Source organism: Cupressus sempervirens, chromosome 8, assembly GCF_028749045.1.
Source record: "Cupressus sempervirens isolate cs-2001-9-10 chromosome 8, ASM2874904v1, whole genome shotgun sequence".
NCBI lineage: Eukaryota > Viridiplantae > Streptophyta > Pinopsida > Cupressales > Cupressaceae > Cupressus > Cupressus sempervirens.
Window position 1 is genome coordinate 344575801 of NC_143125.1, and position 20360 is coordinate 344596160.

A 20360-nucleotide genomic window follows, 5' to 3' on the forward strand; every position below is an offset into this window, starting at 1 on the left:
GATTCCATATAAAAGGAGACAAGGTACACATAGCCATCCATATGAGATAGAGGCTCTTATAGTGGACACCCCTTTTATATGGAAGCTTCAGATCAGTGGAACTAAACCCACAAACAGAAAGCAAAAAAAAGATCATGCCCCAAGTCCTCACTTCTCTAGTCAAAAGTGACATCATCGAGTCACTCAAAGAGACATGATAAAGCCAAAACAAAATAAGCAAAGAAAAGCTTAGCATATCCGAAACAAATTCATCATTTTGAGTTTAATTTTTGTGTTATAGGATTGATTTCAAGTGTCAATGTTCAGTCAATGTATGAAAGAAATCTCTTCAGTAGGGTGACAATAGTAGACAAACACAGTTAAAGAAACTATTGACTAAAGTCAAAGATGAATCTTCAGTAAGAAGAACCTATATAGGAAACTACGTGATAGTAGAAATACATAGTTAGAACAACTAGTGACTAATGCAAGAGAGAGATCTTCCATGAGAGGATCTCAAAAGTGAAGCAACAATAGATAGACATAGTTAGAACAAGTAGTGACTATCACAAAAGAGATTTTCTATGAGAGGAACCTCAAAAGTGACATGAGTAAGAGTAGGTAGACACAGTTAGAACAACTAGTGACTATCATGAAAGATTCCTATGACACTATAGGGTGTTGCCCCCAAGTTATGAAAAGATTTAATTCATGGATACATAAGTGAAAGTAACAAACCAAAGCTGGAAAGAAACTATATAGGAGCTAGAAGATGCACTAAAAGATATAGCATTTGAAACAAGAACCACCTATTTACCAGATTTTCACCTTCTTGGTAGAAGTTCTTTTTTTGCTACCATGATTCCTATTTGCCAAGTTTTCATCAATGGCACTTTTTAAAAAAAAATTTAAAATTTTGTAATTTTTTCTGGTATTACCAAAGTGCCTATTGTTAGATGTTTTCACCAAGATAATGATTTTTTTCAAATTTTTTTGTATTTTTCTCTCTCTTTTTTTCTTTTTTTCTTTTTTTCCATTTTTTTGATATTACCAAGGTGCCTATTTCTAGGTTTTCACCAAGGTAATGATTTTTTCAAGAATTTTTGCAATTTTTAAATTTTTTTAGGACATTTAAGTATATACAAAGAGCTCTTGAAATCATATTAGCTATAGAACTGCTTTAGATGGAAAGTGTTGATGAGCTCCTTGAGCACCTCTCTTTTGACTGTTAAAAGTTGGCAAGCACCAGATCCAAACACTATAGTGACTATATAGGGACACAGTTGGGTTCAAACTTCCCCTTTTGTACCCACTATTGCTAATTCTTAGGGTTTTCTTGTAGAACAAGATCACCCAGTTTGAAGTCATGTGGTTTAACTTTTTTATTGTAGCTTCTAGTCATATGCTGCTAATAAGGTCTAAGATGATCACACGCCACTTTTGATGCTCATCTAAAAATTCTAGCTCTTGAAGCCAAGATATTCTTAGTCATCATTAGTAATGAGGACCTTCATGGAGATTCGTGAAGTAGGAATCTCAACCTCAATGAGAAGTACAACATCTTCTCCATATACCAAAGCAAAGGGCATTGAACCCATTGGAGTTATAGTACTTGTTCTCTAAGCCCATAAAGCTAAATTAATCTGAAGGTGCTAGTCCCTTCCATTTTTGTTAATTGTGTGATGCAAGATCTTAAGGATCACCTTGTTAGATGCCTCCAATTGACCATTACCTTGAGGGTAATAAATAGAGGACCAATGTTGCATGATTTTGAACTTTTTGCATAACTCTTTTAAGGTCCTTTTTTTTAAACTATCCTCCATTGTCAGTATTAATGGAGGAAGGTATACCATACCTACATATGATGTAATTAATAATGAAAAAAGTTACAATTTTTCCATTTTCTATAGAGAGAGGAGTTGCCTCTATCCACTTAGTGAAGTAGTTTATAGCTATAATGATGAACTTGTGCCCATTTGAAGAGGATGGATGAATCTGACCCACGAGATCAAAGGTCCATTGTTGGAATGGACACAACATGGTAGATGGAATTAGCTCCCTACCTAGATCATGAATCAGATTTCTATGGAGTTGGCATTGTTTGTAGGACTTAGTATATGTGATTGCCTCTTGCTCCATATTCAACCAATAGTAACTAGCTCTAATAAGTTTATGAGCTAGTCTCAAGCCATTAGACTGAGATCAGAAAATGACCTCATGTATGTTTATTAATACACATTTGGACTCATTGAGTTCTAGAAACCTAAGAAATGTTTTGTTGAGACCTCTCTTAGACATTGTCAGCAATAATAACATATGGTGAAGCAGTGTAGATAAGTCGATGTTTTTCATTTTGGGTTAGACCATTTGGAATTGTTTGGTCATACAAGTAAGAGTGTATATGGTAGTAGCAAGATGAATCATATTCTAAAATAGAACAAATAATCTGAGATTCAGAGGAATTATAAGCAAGGTAGCATAACTTTTGCACTAGGAACTCATGTCGAATATCATACTCTGGCATCTGTTACAAGGAATCAAGAGTGGTCATGGCATTAGCCACTTTGTTGTTTGCTTGAGGAACCTATTAGAAGGAGATATGAGTAGAGAATTTCTTCAAGTCATCCACCATGCATTTATAAGGGATTAATTTCTTATCCTTTATTTGATATACACCATTGATTTGGTTGATTATAAGCTAGGAATTACCAAAGATGTTCAATTGAGCCACTTTCCATTCAACTGCAATCTTCATGCCATTAATGAGAGCTCATATTTTACAATATTTTTTGTACAAGGAAAAAAAATCTTGTATGCCTTTGGTAGTGAATACCTCTATGGTGTTATGAATGGTACCCTAGCACCAAATCCCTATTGTGTGAGGAAACTGTCAAAGAACATCACCCAATTTTGGTGTGTAAGCATTAGAATTGATTCATCAAGAAAGTCAATATTTAGCGAAAGAAGACTCTGCATTGTCGCCTCTGCTAACTGATCAATAATCAGTTGTCCTTTGATAGCCTTTTGTTCAACATAATAAATATCAAACTCACTTAGTATCATGACCCACTTAGCTAACCTTCCTATTAAAGTGGCCTTGCTAAGTAAGTACTTCAGTGGATCAATTTTAGCTACCAGTTGTGTAGTATGAATGAGAATGTAGTGTCTCAACTTTTGGGAAGCAAAGATGACTACGAAGAAAGCTTTCTCAATGATACTATAATTCATTTCATAAGAAATCATTGTGCAACTTAAATAGTAAATATCTCTTTCCTTGTTGCTATTATCTTCTTGAGCTAGCAAGATACCAAGAGATGTTTCTATTGCCGAGATATATAAAATGAGGGGCTTCCCATAGCTAGGAGGCATCAAGATTGGTGGATTAGCAAGGTATTTCTTTATCTGTGTAAGACTTTGATCACAATCTTGGCTTTAGTTGTATTTCACACCTTTATGTAGAGCCTTGGTAAATGGTTGTGACCTATCTACTAGCTGTGAGATTCCTTGTAAGCCTCTTATTTGACTAATATTATGGGGTGGAGGGATGTCCATGATTGCTTGAAATTTCTTTTGATCAACCTCGATTTCTTTGCAAACACAATGTAGCCAAGTAGTTTCCCACATGTTACACCAAATGCACATTTCTTGGGGTTGAGTCTTAGACTAAATTTTTTCATACGATCTAGGATAGGTCACAAATCTTGAAGGTGATTATTGCATTTTGTGCTCTTAACCAAGGTATCATCTACATAGTCTTCCATTGTTTTATGTATCATGTCATGGAAAATTATAGTAACTACCCTCTGATACATGGCACCAACATTTTTTAGACCAAATGGCATCACGTTCCAACCAAAAAGTTCCCAATGCACAAGTGAAAGTAGTCTTTTCCTGATCTTTTGGGGCAATTTTGATCTAATTATAACTAGAAAACTCATCCATGAGTGAGTACATCTCATATCCTGCTATCATGTCCACTATCATATCAATGTTAGGGAGTGGAAAACTATCCTTCAGATAGGCTAAGTTTAGATCTTTGAAATTTGTATAGACTCTAATAGATTTGTCATGCTTGGAGACTAGACTAATGTTAGAAATCCCTTTAGCATAATCAATAACACGAATGAAACTAGCTTTCAAAATCTTTTTCAATTTAGCTTTTACAAGTAGTGCAACATGAGGATGCATTTTCCTAAGTTTCTATTTGACTAGTTTAACTCCTGGCATAATTGATAGATGATGCATTATGAGATTAGGATCAAAGCCTAGCATGTCTGAGTATGTCCATGCAAAATTTATCTTTTTTTCTTTTGGAGATAGTGACTGTGCAAGATGTATCATGTGAGGATGTTCTTTTTTTCCCAAGTTAGTCAATTGTGTTGGCTCTATCAATACTGATGATCTTTCATGAAAATGACTAGGAAGTCCATCAAATATCTCATCCATAGGCACCTCAAAGAGGTTTTCACCCTTGGATACATCTTTCATTTTTACTATTTTAGGTTCTAATACTACCATAATGTGGTTTTCACCATCAGACCTTTTATTTCTTTTCTTTTTTATTGTATGACTAAGATATTTGATGTGAACTTCAGTCATGTTGACACTCTGTTAAGTGGTGGAAGACATTATAGGTTCAACAATGTTTAAGTAGTAGGCAAGAGCATAGTCATCATGGAATGTAGGGACTTTACTAGATGCATTGGAATTCTAGTCTATGAGCTTGAGATAGATGAGTGAAGGAGATGTGGTAGGTTTGATTGCATTCATGGTATAATCATTAAATGCTTGGACAAGTAATTTGAGACCTAGAGTAGCTTTGTCCACAAGTGTGTTCAAATGCCTTTGAGTACTAACATCATTAATTGAAGACCTGAGCACACTAATTGGATAAGACTTATCCAATCTAACCCTAGATGCTTCACCTACTTCAAGAAAATTTTCATAAATGAGAATTTGATCTATGTCATTGTCTATAGTTGCTTATGAGTGAGACTCAAATTTTTACTCTTGAGAATATGTACTACATGGAGACAAATTATAAAAATACCCAACAATAATAGGAACAAATTCTCCTTCATCATCTAGATTTTTTCAATGGTACTCAATGAGTAAAGCATGACTAGACTCCCCTTGTTCTTGTTGGATATGGGGAGAATCAGTGGTGTCATCAGAAGAATCACTATCACTATCTATAGTGGTGACACATTGTATAAAGTCATCTAGTTCTACAAAGGATTTAGGAAGATCAATAGGAATTGGACAATGATAAGGATCCTCATTGTTAGCATTGTCTTCATAGTCATCAGACTCAACTTGTGACTCATTTTTAGATGAATTCTCAGGTTCTAGTATAAATTTGTTAATCCCTAGATGGAAGGGAATCTCCTTGAAGCCTAGACTAGATGTACCTTGATTCCTCCTAGCTATTGCTTGATAGGATCAACTAAGCCATTTCTTTTGCATCCAATAGGACAAGTACCCTTGTAGCCAAATCATTTCATGAGTAATTTCATGAGACTATTCTTTGAGGTCAACTAGAGTTTCCTCTTTGTATATCCATGCAGCAATGGATTTGTTTTCACTCAAGAGGTATAGTAGCTTTGAAAAAGGTACCATTGAACTTATTTTGAGGTGTCAACATAAAAGGTCTCTTCACTTTAGATGGTCTCCCATAATAACATGGAGACTTAGGAAGAGATGTCAAAGATAGAATTGGTTCTATGTGATATTCACCCATTCCAATTTATTTTAGCTAGAGTGATTGCTCAATTTGCTTGATCTAGCTATAATGATGGTGACTTTAGTAGATTTTAGTAGATTTTAGAATGTTACAAGAATTGCTAGTACTTGCAAATATGGTGACTTTAGAGCCATGAACTGGGAACTTTACACATTGATGGTAAGTGGAAGATACAACTTGCATCTCATGTATCCATGGTCTTCCTAGTAGTATGTTGTAAGCTAAGGAAATATCAATGACGTAACAAGTGACATCCCTTTCTATAGGACCAACATAGAGAGGCAACACCACAAGACCTAAAAATTTTGTTCAACTTTGCCAAATGCTTTAATAGTTATCTTTTGATTAGGTTCAATGGACTCTTCTGAAATAGTCCAATTGTCTGAGCAGAGTAGCAGAGACAATGTTTAAACTAGCTTCATTATCAATTACCACATGATAGGCATGTTTCTAATGTATCATGACCTCAATGTATAGAGGTTAGTTATGTCGATGACTCAATGAGTTTTCATCCTCTTTAGAGAAGGACATATAGTAAGGTGAGGTTAGATGACCTACCATAGATTGGAACCTCTCACAATCAAGATCTTGAGGTACATTTACCTTAGTGAGGGCTTTTACAAGAATATTCCTATGAGGAGGCAAGATTTTGAGTAGTTTAAAGATCATGATTTGAGCATTTTTTCTTTGTAACTGATTGAGGAAACTATAGCTAGTAGCCATAGAAGATGTCATAAGTTTTGCACCTTTCCCAAATGGACTAGCAAGGGGTTTAATTTTGTGTTGTTCTAGATCAAGAGTAGGAGGTGTAGGGCCTTTGAGTACTAACTTAGTATGGGAACCCATGACAACATTGGCATAAGATTGTGATGGTTTGTTATCAAAATGTATTGGAAGTAGGGCCTCTTAAGACAAATGGTGTCTTGGGTTTAGTTTTGTCTTGTTTTCCCTTGATGGTGATAACATCACAATACTCAACATCCAATGGTTCAACCATGTGGAATATCTTATCATCATCATTAAAGTAAATATAGTTGATCTTGCTATGGGATTTTTGTTTTAGGTTTTCTCCCTTTTCATAAGATAGGAATGGCTCCTTGAAAGACTTGTGATCCGTGTTTTTGTTATGTCCATCCACAACAATGTCACCATTTTCAATTAAGTCTTGAACTTTGTGATATAGGTTAATGTAGTTACTAGTTTTGTGCCCTTTTTTTTGGTGGTATTTGCAAAATGTGGTTTTATTCCAACATGGTGGTTCTAGTTTTGGATCATAAGGACAAGAGTTATCCAATGGAGAAATGAGCTTATTTTGTAGTAGGGTCTTGTAGACCACATCCAAAAGTTAACCAAGAGGTATATATTCTTGTTTTGGGTGTGTGACCCAAGATGAGTTCTTTGATTTGTTTCCAAATTTCTTGTTGCCAATAGGAGATTTCTCAATGTTCTTGGATGCTTTGAGATTGTTTATAGATTGAAATGTTCTTTGGCGGGTTTAGGAGTAATGTTGTCAACAACTCTGTCATACACAACCTCTCAGCTTTTTTTCACATACTTAGATTTGTCCTTATTAGAGATTGACCCTTGTTTAGTGTCCTTTTGAAGGGTGAGTTCACCCTTTTTGACCATGAATTCCTCAATTTGGATATCTTGTGTGACCATGTCTTCAAAGGTGCATGACCTTGAATTTGAACTCTACACCCAAATTTAGGTAGAAGATTATCTATAAAGATATCAAGCTTTTCTGTTTCAGGAATCTTCTATGAATATTTGGTGTAAAGTTATCTCCATCTCTGAAGGAATGTGACGAAAGGTCTCCAAATTTTTATTTAAGGTTACACAAGTCTTGTACGTTAACAAGATGTTAAATGTTGTGGGAGTATTTTTGAACAAATAGATTGGAAATCTCATCGAAAGTAGGCAAGTGTAAAAAACCAATCCATAGCTTAACCACCTAGACTTCATGGGAATAGATGCATTAGATAGGTTTAATCATGCATACATTCCATATATAAAGCCCCAAATTCCCACAAATGATCTAGGGGATTAGAAGTTCCAAATTATTTATTGTACTTAGGTAACTCAACTCCTCTTGGAAAAGGAGGCATGTCTATACTCTTATTGAAAGGAAATGGACAAAGAGTATCTAGGGTGTATGTTTTTGTGGGTTTATCTTTATCACACATCATTTGGGCTAACTATTCTTGCATGATATTTAGTTGTTTTTGCAACTTAGATGTTTTATTTTCCTCTTCAAGTGTAATGATAGTTTCAATGTTAAAGTGATGAGGTATCTTGGGTTCCTCTTGAGAAAGTTTGAGAAAGTATAAATTCTCTTTCTCTTTGTTAAGCAAGATTTCCATGACTTTCTGGAAGTTTATGTCTTTATGAAACTTTTTGATATGTGCAAGAATTATTTCTACTTCTTCCTCATTCTCATTAGTGAAAGCTTACTTATTTCTTTCACTCTTGCATTATTCTTGGTCTCTACTATGTTCTCAATATTCTAGTTCTTGATTAGCCATTTTAGGAATGTGATAAGTTTCATTATATGCTAGTTAGAAAGGTTGTCTAAATAAGAATTCAGTTGTGTTGTTTAGAGATGTATGATCTTTGCTAGTTTTAGGATCCTCTTCATATAAGGGGTTCCTAGTTTGTTGTAAGTTTATAAAGAATGCCCTTTGAACATGAGGTGATCTGACCGGTGAAGGAAATTTTGAAGACTCCTCACTAGATGAACTAGAGACAGACCTTGTATACACTAAAAAGTGACCTCTTCTATGATTATGACCCTTAGATCTACCTTGTCTAAGTCTAAGAGGATAAAAAAAAATTCTTCTTCTTGTTGCCACAATTGAAGACAATGACAAAAAGCTAAAACCTAGACAAGGACCACACTAGAATGTAGTCTCAAAAAGTGAGATAAGAGTGTTGTATACTTAGGTGTGAGTTGTCTAGGTAATGGCTAGAATAGCTAAGTTTATGATACTGCGATACAAAGTATGAGAAACACAAAAGGACAAGGAAAAAATAATTGAGAGGAGAGACTAGTTCATGTGTAGATCACAAGTTGTCAACTAAGTAAGAAGTTATTGTTTAACACTATTTTCAAATAGAGAAGTGGTAAAGTGTTGCAAATACAAATTAGATTTAGAGCACGGATAGCTTTGACAAATAGTTCAATAGTTATGAGAGCAATATCCCATGTGAGTATTCTTAGGGAACCACATGAGAAGGTACAAAGAACTAGGCAAAGAGTCAGAACCATAAATTTTAGATAGTTTACTCATGTGAGGATGTGCTAGATTGACAAAAAGACAAGAATTTGGCATAAAAGACAGCTTTTTTGCAAGATCTTGCACAAATATTTTAAGGGAGCCATGCAAGAAATTTAATAGATTTGTGCAGGGAAATACTAACAAGTTATTTTCTCATGCAAAATTTTGCAAAATTAGGCATGATAATTTGGACAGACTGACAACTATTGATTGGATTTGAAGATATTTTGCAAGTTTTAGATAGTTCTAGATAGATTGTTGTTTGTGTTTATAGATTTTAGATAGGTAGCAAAATAGTTTTTAAGTTTTGAACAAAATTTTTATTTTCAAAAGGACAGTTTGTTTTTAAATAGACATAGGAAGCAAGTAGTAGTTGCAAACAATCTAACTAAGGGCAAAGAAACTTAGAGGGATGGGGGAGTCTTGACCTTCAATTTTTTTTATAGATTTGGACAAGTTTAAGACTCAAAAAAGACATGCTATATCCCTAAAACCAAAAATTGTAGAGAAAGAAAAACATTTGTCTCACAACTTATGTGAATGCATTCACCTCACATGGTTGTGTCTCCCCACTAGAGGACACTCATGTTTTTGGTGTATTCCAAGGACTCAATAACATATAAACTAAATGAGAACCCTTGTGGAAGGGGTCAAGTGTGTATATCACCTTCCAATGTCTAGGTACATGCCTATGGTGAGTATCTACAAAAGAGATTCTTCCCCCTCCTTGCACAAAGATTATGCCCTCTTTTAGAGGTGAACTAGGTAGCAACTAACTAAGAGGTTTTTACTTGGCTTCCATTCATATCAACCCCTAGTGGCTTCACAAGTAAATTTGAGGCTAGCAGCCCACACCAACATCAGTAAGTGCACATACTTGGCTAGCAAGGCTAGGGTTGGTGCTAGCCAGTGTAGTATATAGAGCCTCTTCTTGATATGAAATAGTAGAATGAAGAAGAGGAAATTAATATAGCTTTGGAGTCTTTTTCTCTACAAAGATTCTTAATTATAGTGAATTGGAATCTCTGAAAAAAGGAGTGTAGTCAGTTGGGTTGTTCCCAAAGGTTGGATCATTGCAATAGGCCCTCTAAAGGTTGACTCAACTGGTGGTTCAAATCTAAGGGTCCAAGTTTCTAATTTCTCTCAAGGGGAAAGAGCATACTCCTCTACCTCATCACCTTGCCCAAACATGCAAGACATTTTTATCACTGAATTAGCTTATCTATCCAGACTTTTCCTTTCTAAATATTTTTATTCCCTAAAAGAAAATCATCATCCCTTCATAGAAAAGACTCATGGAGAAGAATCACTAACTTACTTGGCTCCCTCAGGTGCCATCTTTCAAAGGTGTCTAGGTTTTTGATTTTCTCTTGGGCATCACTTCCAAGTAGCAAAGAGCTAACTCCCCTATTCATCTATCGTGCACCCTATGAAGTTCACAAGCCCTATGTATACTATGTGTGGAAGTCAATAAAAGAAAATATAATGTTTAAGTGGGTTTCAAAAGATCTCTTTGACATGTGTACATCTTTGAAAAAATCCTGCAATCAGATAATTAGTACATGTTTCAAGTGTTTTGATAAGGTGTCTTCAATAAGCATCCTATAGACCACTGTTAAACTATTTAAAATCAATAATTAGAAATGAAATTCTTCATAAAAAACTTGTTAGCTAAAATGTGATGATAAAAATGAATTCTAAAAATTGCATTTGCATTTGCTGATGCAAAATTTCATGCAAAATCTTGCACAAGCCCACACAAGAAAATGGTGTGTACTACATTAGAAACCTTTTGGGTGAAGAAGTTCAGTGAAAGGGGTGAAATCCTAGTTACTTCATGCAAAAATGAGATTTCTTGTGCAAGAATCTAGAAATTTGTATTGACATCAGTGAAAAAATGATTAAAAATGCAAAAAAATAGAATAAATGAGGCCAAAAATTGGATTTCTCGATCTCATGGTGGTTGCTAGAAATGTATGCATTAATTATGGCATGTTAATCAACCACACTTCAACATGGTCTTTACATGCAAAACCATCCTGAAATGAACATTGAATCATTCATTTAAAATAATTTGGCAAATCAACTTATTGCCTCCTAACTAGATGGATATTTCTATTGCTCTTAGAATGAGAAGCTAGCAACTAGACCTCTACTACAAAGGATTTTTGTAAAAGCTATATGAGAATGTAGTATTATACCATATGAGATGCAATTAATCTAAGAACAAAAAAAAGAAAATTATACTATATGTGTGTACTAAGCTAAGATGATATTAATCATGCAAGAAATTAAGCTATGGATGTATAATTAAGCAAATGGGTAGATATTTGAGCATAAATTTGACACAAAATCAATTCAACCTCCCTAATGAGTAATTGAAGGCTCCTTAAATAGAATTCTAGGATTGATCGATGGTCAAGATCAATTGGAATGAATGGTCAAGATTGAAGATGAGACTCAATGAGAATGGAAAATTCCTTATGCAGATCAAGTTAACCATTTCATATCTAAGTGTGATGGAGAGTTATTTGATTCTCTTCTAAGTGTGAGAGAAAGTTAACTAATTAAATTCCATTTCAAGAGAAATTTCACTCATAATTTTTATTTTTGAACTAAAGAGAAGATTTGTAGAGAATACTTTATTTGATAAAATAGGATATGACCTCATAAATGCATATTTTTAATTAATTGAATAATTAAACTCAATAATTAAAATAAGGGCATTATATTATTAGATTAAATACATATATAATTCATTTGTACATTAGCTAAAGAGGTAAGATTAATTTAATCAAACTATGAAGACTTATAATTAAATTAAACTTCACTAATAGGTTTAATGTAGCTAATTTGAGTTGATACTTTGGAATTAAATAAAGAGTATGATTAATTCAAATTAGGGTTTTCTACATCTAACACTTAGGTCAAATAGCAAGTATTGGTATCAAAATTGCCTAGTAAAATAAGACTTAGGGTTGATCAAATAGACCAAAATTGGTTAACATGGCAATGTGCCAATTTTGGGGTATTACACAACACATATATGACACAAGATATTTTTTTACCCAAAAACCATCCAATAAGAAGGTAAAATTGGGGTGGGGATGACATCCAAAAATCTTCATTTCTGTGATAATAGAGTATATCCAATGAAGGCTACAATGTTTGATCACAAACTATGATCTAACTTGTGAAAGGTCTACCCTATTAAAGGCTTACAAGATTTTTAGATCTTACCTTATTAAAGGATTTCAACACCTTGTTACAAGTGTGCCTAATTAAAGGACTTCAAACTTACAAACTTACAATGAAGTAATAACCCTATTAAATGATTTACAATAGTGTGTTAGGACTACTCTATTAAGAGATTTAACTGATTCACCTACTAGAATGTCTCTGCAGTGATCTTGTGGTTAGCACTCTACTTCTTGATAATAAATCAACTCTTTACTAATGTGTACTTGATCCTCTCTGATTAGATGTAACACTTCTTTCCTCTACCTCCTTTCCTCTATTCTCCAAGCTAACCAATTTTGTAATGTATTTTAATTCACAACTCCTTAACCACCATGAATTATTTGTTTGTTCATGAAAATCTCTCTCTCTTCTCACATTTCACTCCTGCATCTTTAGGGTTTATCCTCCTTATGAAGATTTAGGTGACTTAGGGTTAGGTATGAATCAACAATTTTGATTCACTCATTTATTTTCTTAAAGTATCCCTTTAATTGATTGGTTGCATGTGTTGTATAGGGATCTATAATATAGATTCATCCTTATCATCTTAGAATCACAAAACAATCCTTAAGTCAGCTCAAAAATGGTTTACATAGAAGTTTGTTCCATTACAAACAACTATGCCCAAAACTATTTACTTGGCACTTGAAGTGTCTAATACTTGACATCCACTATATCTTTAATGATGTAACTTGGCCTCTGAATGATTCAACATCCATTAATCACTCTACATCTAAATAACCCAGAATATACTATTTACCTAGCACTTGAGTGACTTGACACTTACTAGTAACTCAACACATACTATATTATGACAACTTATGCTCAACATACACTACTTTTCTGGCATGAACTAAGAAAATGACTTAAGTGTGTGTCACTCAAATGTCAAAACCAACCTAATATTAACAAGTAGAGTATCATATCATTTAATTGATGAAGAGGACTTGAAGAAAGTATGTTGATGATAGATTTGATAAGTATGGTATTCAATGGGGACTTGAATGAGTTGGACAATGATAATGTAATTTTGGTTTGATTGTTTTACAATCATGTAATATTGTAATGCATTGAACTATACAAGATACATTGAGTGAAAAGGTCAAAGAAGGAAGGCAATATTTATTGAGTGACTATAGTTATTACTAAGCATTTGAAAAAACAAATGAATGTTCAATGTTACCTGAGTGAGTTTAGTTTTGATCAAGTGACATTTACCCAAGTGAAATGTTATGGTCACTAAGTGATGGAAAGAAGAAAAAGTTTGTAAAGATTAAATATGGGATTGAATTTTAATAAAATTAATGAATGTCCAAGGTATTCAAAGGCACAAGTCAAATTTTGTTACAATGTCTATGACAATAGAAATGAAATAAAGATCTGATGATTAATATTGAACAAGGATAAGGATGAGCACAAAATTCTATGACATTTATATTTTCTAAGTGACTCAATGAAATGAACTTGAGATCAATGATTGTGTTTAAGTGGAAAAATGATACCATAGTACAAAGTTTTTGAAGTTGAAAGAAGCAAATAAACCAAGAAAAGTAGAGATGAGATCAAAGAGTAGTTACATGAAAGTGTAAAAGGGTGAATGAGTGAAGGAGTCAATCAGCCAAATAGAGATTAGAAGAAGGAGCTTTGAAAGAGAGCAAGAAAAATAGAGATTTAAATAAGAAAAGTAGAACTAAACCTAATAAATCATTTGTATTTTTACTTTCTAACAATTGTAGCAATAAAATCTCCTAACTGAGTGGACCTAACAAGTCTATGAAATCATATATGGTAACATTAGTTATTGATGCTTGTAAGTCCTTTGGAGTAGGCCACTCTTTAGACAAGATCAAGGAGTGAAAAGGTCTAGATGATATTTTAGCATAAATCCTCTAACCATGTTACATTAACAATGTGTAAGTAAACATTTAAGAAGGTTTTAAGGAAATTTTAGAAAAAAAAAATAGTTGTTGGTTGAATATGGAGAAATTATACCATAGTGAGAAGTTTTTAAAGTTCAAAGAAGAAAATAAACCAAGAAAAGTAGAGAGGAGATTAAAGCATAGTTACATGAAAGAGTAAAAGAGTGAAAGAGTGAAGGATTCAATTAGTTAGATAGATATCAAAAGAAGGAGATCTAAAAGAGAGTGAGCATAATAGAGATCTGAACAAGAAAAGTAGTGCTAACCTAATAAATCATTTGTATTGTTACTTTCTAACAATTATAGCAATAAAATATCAAAATCAAGTGGACCTAAAAAGTCTATGATATCATATATGGTAACATCAACTAGTGATGTCTATAAGTCCTTTAGAGGAGGCCACTCTTTAGACAAGATCAAGGAGAGATAAAGTCTAGATGATATTTTGGTGTAAATCCTCTAATCAAGTCACATTAACAATGTGCGTGTAAACCTTTAATAAGGTTTTCTCCTAGTAAAGATCACTTTAGAAGAGTGAATGCTTTTGGATTGTCAGTCCCAAGTGATTTTTCCCTTTATAGGGTTTTCACATTAAAAATTATGGTGTCAAATATGTGATTTTTTCTATGTTACAAGTTAATTTTCATGATATTTATTTATTACTATGACTCAATAACAACTAGAAAATAGAACATTTATTTTTTGATATTAGGCACTAATAGAGATAGTGAGTTTATATTTTGGAGTAAATTGATAATAAGAGTTCAACATAAAGTTGAATAAGATCACAGAGTGATTTCTTTAGATGTTTATGAAGTTTTTCTAGTACTAAAGTGTTTAAAGGGACTATATGATAAATGAACATAACTTACTCACACACACCTCACACTCTCAATTATCTTACAATTGGAACCTTTTTCATTCATGTCAAAGGAGGATATATTCAATGAAAAACCTAAGAAATATAGGTTGATGTCAAATGGGGAATATCAGAGGGTTTGATATGTTTAGGATATTCATAACATTGTATTTAGATGGGATATTGTTAGGAAAGTTGTATATATTAAAGATTGTCATAAACTTTTTTTTGGATTGATTTTTTAATCATATGATGTCATTAATTTAAAAGGGGTATATTTTGAGGAATAAATGTTTATTTGGCACTTGGATATGCTAGTTATGTGTTGTATTGATGAAAGATTTTGTCCTTGATGACATCATATGTTATTAAGCTTAAGACAAATAGAGATTGTTTACATTGCAAAGGATTATTGGAATAATAAAGTTGGCACATAATGGGTTAAGTTAGGTAAGGTTTAAATTATGTTTACAAATGAGTATAGATGCTAGATCTATGTTTATGATGAGTATTGGCTGAGTTATAGTTCATTTAATAAGGACTGATAGTGAACCAGTGTATAGAAAATAGTAACAAAGATGATTGTTGAGAAATTGGGTATATCATATTAGTGAGATGGAATCAAGGTTAGTGAGATTTGATCATGGTTGAATACATATTCATGATTTTATGTTCATGTTAGCAAGTCTTGGATATAATTTTGGAAAGGTTGCTGAAGTAAAATGTGTTATATGTTTTACTAGTAGTTAATTGTAATAATGCTTAAGAAGGCATACACCAACCACATAATTAATTGGGAAGGGTATAAAGGAAAAAATATTCTTGTTTAAAGAATATGGATCATCATGACGACCCATGTATTTTGATATGATGCAAGCTTGAAGGCTAGATAATAAGAGAAAATAAGAGATCGGTTTGATACATGGTGTTGAGCTTCAAAGGAACTATATTAACAATTGAGTTAAATCATTAGTTAGTTTTATAGATGTAGGATTGATTACATGGGGGTGGGGGGGGGTAATGAATTAGTAATTACCAATTTAACTTTTACTTCTAGATTGTTCCTCACAATTTACTAATAAGATTTAATTATACCTATAGTGTTGTTATTGCTTAAACATACAGTAAATCCAAAATTAATAGTATAAAAATCAAACAATTAAAACACCAAGATTTACCTAGTGGAAATCCAATTAGGGTTAAAACCACGATGTGAGAACAATGCCCACAAAATAAATTACTCTTCTAGAATACACTCTTTTAGGATCGTGTCCAATTAAGGGTTACAAAATACTATTAAGTATACCTCATTAGATGATTTCCCTCTAGATCTATTAGGATCTTTACTCTACTAGGAGTAACCTTGTTAAAGGATTTTAACACTATAATCTAAGAATGTTGCCTTATTAGAGGCTTCACAATAGACCTAATAAGGTCACTCTTCCAATCAATTTAGACTAATACAATGGTGAAAATTAAAAGAAGTAATAATAATGATCTATGATTTGCACTACCTTGTTATATTAGATCCAGTGAAGCTCATCAACATACAAACACACCATTCACTACTCTTCTTCCTTCCTCTTCTACTTAAATAGCTATTTTCCTCTTTTCAATTGCTATTGACCTCTCTCTTTCCTTATTTCATTCTCCCTCTTTTTATCATCACAAACCCTAAACTTAAATCTTGCAATATCAAAGACATCTCTTCATCCATATAGAAACTTCTTGGACAATCCCATAACACTAAACCTAGAAATTGTATATTTTCTCCAACTTAATCAACAAAAGATAACCCCACTAATAAGATTCTAATTTCTAATAATCTTCTTATTTTTTATTAGGTAATCGATCATTTAACTATTCTCATCTATCATTCTAGTTGTTACCTAATAGGGTGCTTCCTTATTGCTTCCTGACTTCCCTATTGTTTCTCAGTACCTTTAACCAATAAACTTTCTTAAGATATAGTAAAAACATAAAATAATAAGTTAATTAATTAAAATCAATGAAAAATAGTATAACTGATGAATAATACAATGCATAGCTCTCATTATGTTATTAGAAACTTGTAAATTAGTTATGCCAAAAATCTCCTTCTTTTATATTTATGGAAAACCAATAAGAAATTTATTCTTCTACCAAATAATTGATCTCCCCCATTCAATGTGATATGTCCTCCTTATCATCTTTGACTCTATCAACTCTATCTTTACTTCTTCTCCCTTTGATATAACCACTATATTTATCCCCCTTTGACAATAATGACAAAGGCATCATATCTTTGCTAATCTTGCTTGTACTCTAATATTTCTACAATTTCCTATTTACCTAACTACTCCACTCTAGAGTAACCTTTGACTTCATTAGTCCATGTAAAAAGTATTATGTTAATTTCTTTATGAACTAATGCAAAGTTGCATATTCTTAGTTCATTTCTGATAGGGACATTGGTGGAAAATATCAATTGGAAAAATTGTTGCTTTGTCATTGATGTCAAATATATTGATAAGACATATTGCTACCTAATCTAAATTTCATATCTATTTGATTGATGAAGAGGATATGAGAAATTTATAATAAAAATAGAACTTAGAGGAAATGTTGAGTTATGAAAAGGAAGCTACAATGGGTAATTGATTAGTTAGACTTTGATGAGACCAAATGTTTTTTTATATCAATAAAGTTAAGAAAATTTGAGTAATAGAGTAAATAGTTTAGGAATTCCAAGTAATTCTAGTGTCAACTGAGCTACAAGAAGTGTTAAGTAATTCTAGTGTTTATTGGAAATAGGAATTACCGAGAGGGGGGTGAACCAGTAATTTACAAACTTTAGTCACCAACTGGATATTATTTGTTACTTTAAACCATAAATAACAAAGTAATAAAGTAATACTAAATAGTAATAGTAACCATGCACAAAGATAACTCATAATACCATATTTTGTTAACTAGGGAAAACTTAGGCAAGGGAAAACCTTGGTGGGGGTGATACCCACTAGATAATATACTGATATATAAGTTCCTTATTAGAGGATGGGCCCTATTAGAATTTAATGAGAAAATTTAATATAGAGAGTCCCTGTTAGGAGATTCCAACCCTATTAGGAGTAGTGCCAACCCTATTACAAGTTGTAGTACAGTAGATGCAAGATCAGCCCACTGCCCAAACATGCACTTCCAAGTACAAGAAGAGCTCACTATCTAAACAAGTAATCAAACTTCTTCCTCAATTTATATCTGATCTTCAACTCAATCTTGGATCACAAAATAGCTTTTATAAAACTTAGCATATATTGCTTTCACAAAAGTTCGCATACAATTGCTCAACACAATAATTACACAATTGCTTACAATTACACTTCTCATTTTAAGATGTCCTTTGCATAAATACCATGCCTTTACATAAATTTTTGGTAGGTTGGCTAAGACCATAATACAATTTTCTAAATTGAAGTAAACATCTAGGATGTCAGTCCTAATTGGACAAGTAATTATTTTGCAGACAAAATAATTCCTTTCCTTTAATTTTGTTGTCCTACTTCACTAGTAAAACATGAATATCTCTTTTTTTTACAATTTGTACTAACTTTTGAGGTTATATACATCATCATCAACTTGTATAAAATCTTGATCTAACTTCACTAGTCATAATATGATCTTAGTAACAAGTTACAAACAAAACAATACACTAGTGTATACCAAATTCCATATTTAGACAATTTGTGAGTACCAAAGGCTAAGTATCTTTATTTCCAAGGTTTCCTATAAGCATGCACATCATGTGTTTCCATAAATAACAACAATTACATATATTCATTATCCAATTTTCAACAATCTCCCCCTTTGGCATTGATGGCAACAAAATAGGGAAAATTGGATAAATATCAAAAACTTAAAATAAATAACACATTCACATTACATCTATTATAATTTTTCCATCTTACATATGCTTCCCCTTACAATATACTTTACAATATTATTTCTCCTCTTTACTTGATTTACAATTTTCTTATGTACTTCTTCCCCTTTGACATCAATGATAAAGGTTAAGATATCAAAAAACTATCTAAAAACTATCCAACTGTTGTGAAAACCTCTATAAAACATCTGCCTTAAACTAACAGTATCTTCATGCAATCATCAAATTTTTTCTTAAGAGTGCCCATACCTTTAGTCCATGTATCTTTGGTTGATTTTATAGAGGTGAGAATTGCACATAGGGCATATGATGAAATCTCAACTACATTCAGGTCGAAGTACAAAAAGTTAGAATAAGTGTCCTTGTCCTTGACACATTCCTCCAACTATTTCTCAATAATGGATATTTTCAAAGCAATAGACTCTCTAAAATCTAATACTCTGTTCAAAATTTGTTCCTTCCAAATTTCTAGCTTCTTGATATTATTATGAATACGGGCCATTTGTCCTTCAAAATCATCAATCTTACTAGTTGGATTTTGTAACTAGCTAGATATAGCTTTAAGCTCTCTCATTTTTCCTTCAATCTGATCGTCAATATCATTAGTCAACTTATAAGATAAGTTACACTTAATATACAATATCTTTCCATCCTGTTGACACTTCTAAAGTTCCTTGATACAAGTATTAAGACTTATCAAATGATTCTTAATATTTTGACAAATGGTGCTAAACAAGGTAGAATCATGTGATATTTGTACCTTAGTTTCTACAACATTCAAAAAAATTTTGGATTCTTCATCAAAAGACTTTAGCACTACCTGTGCCTTCTATTATGGATATGCTTCTATGTGTTGCACTACCAAAGTACTATGTAGTCCACCAGTAACCTACATCAAGGTTCTCTATAGGCTCTTTACTATCTTGTTCTTCTGAATAAGCTTTAATAGATATGAGAACAAGTTAGTTTGATCATCAGCATTAGTTGTTAGGCTAGCAAGAGAAAGCAAAGTAGATGAACTAGAAGGTTTAGTGTCATCCTCCTTTGATTCTTTTTAGTTGCCTCTTTGACTCTTCTTTCTTCTTCCTTTTTCTTTTTCTCTTTCCTTCCTTTCTCTTTCTCTCTTCTTTTCCTCTTTCAATATTTTCTTCTCATCTTCCTCTATTTTCCTTCTTATTTCTTCTTCAGCTACTCTTTTCTTTCTTCCTCTACTTTTCTTTTAATTTTAGCTTCAAGAAATTTCTACTTGGCCTCTTCTATTTTCTTTTTCTCTTCTTCAATATCCTTGGTATGAGGTTCATTCTATTTGGAACTCTCAAATGGGTTTGTATCATAAATGTTAATGGTAATAGAGGTCTGATCCATCTGCATTGTCTCACCACTCACTGACACTTTTGAAGTTCTAGGTGCTGGTGAAGAT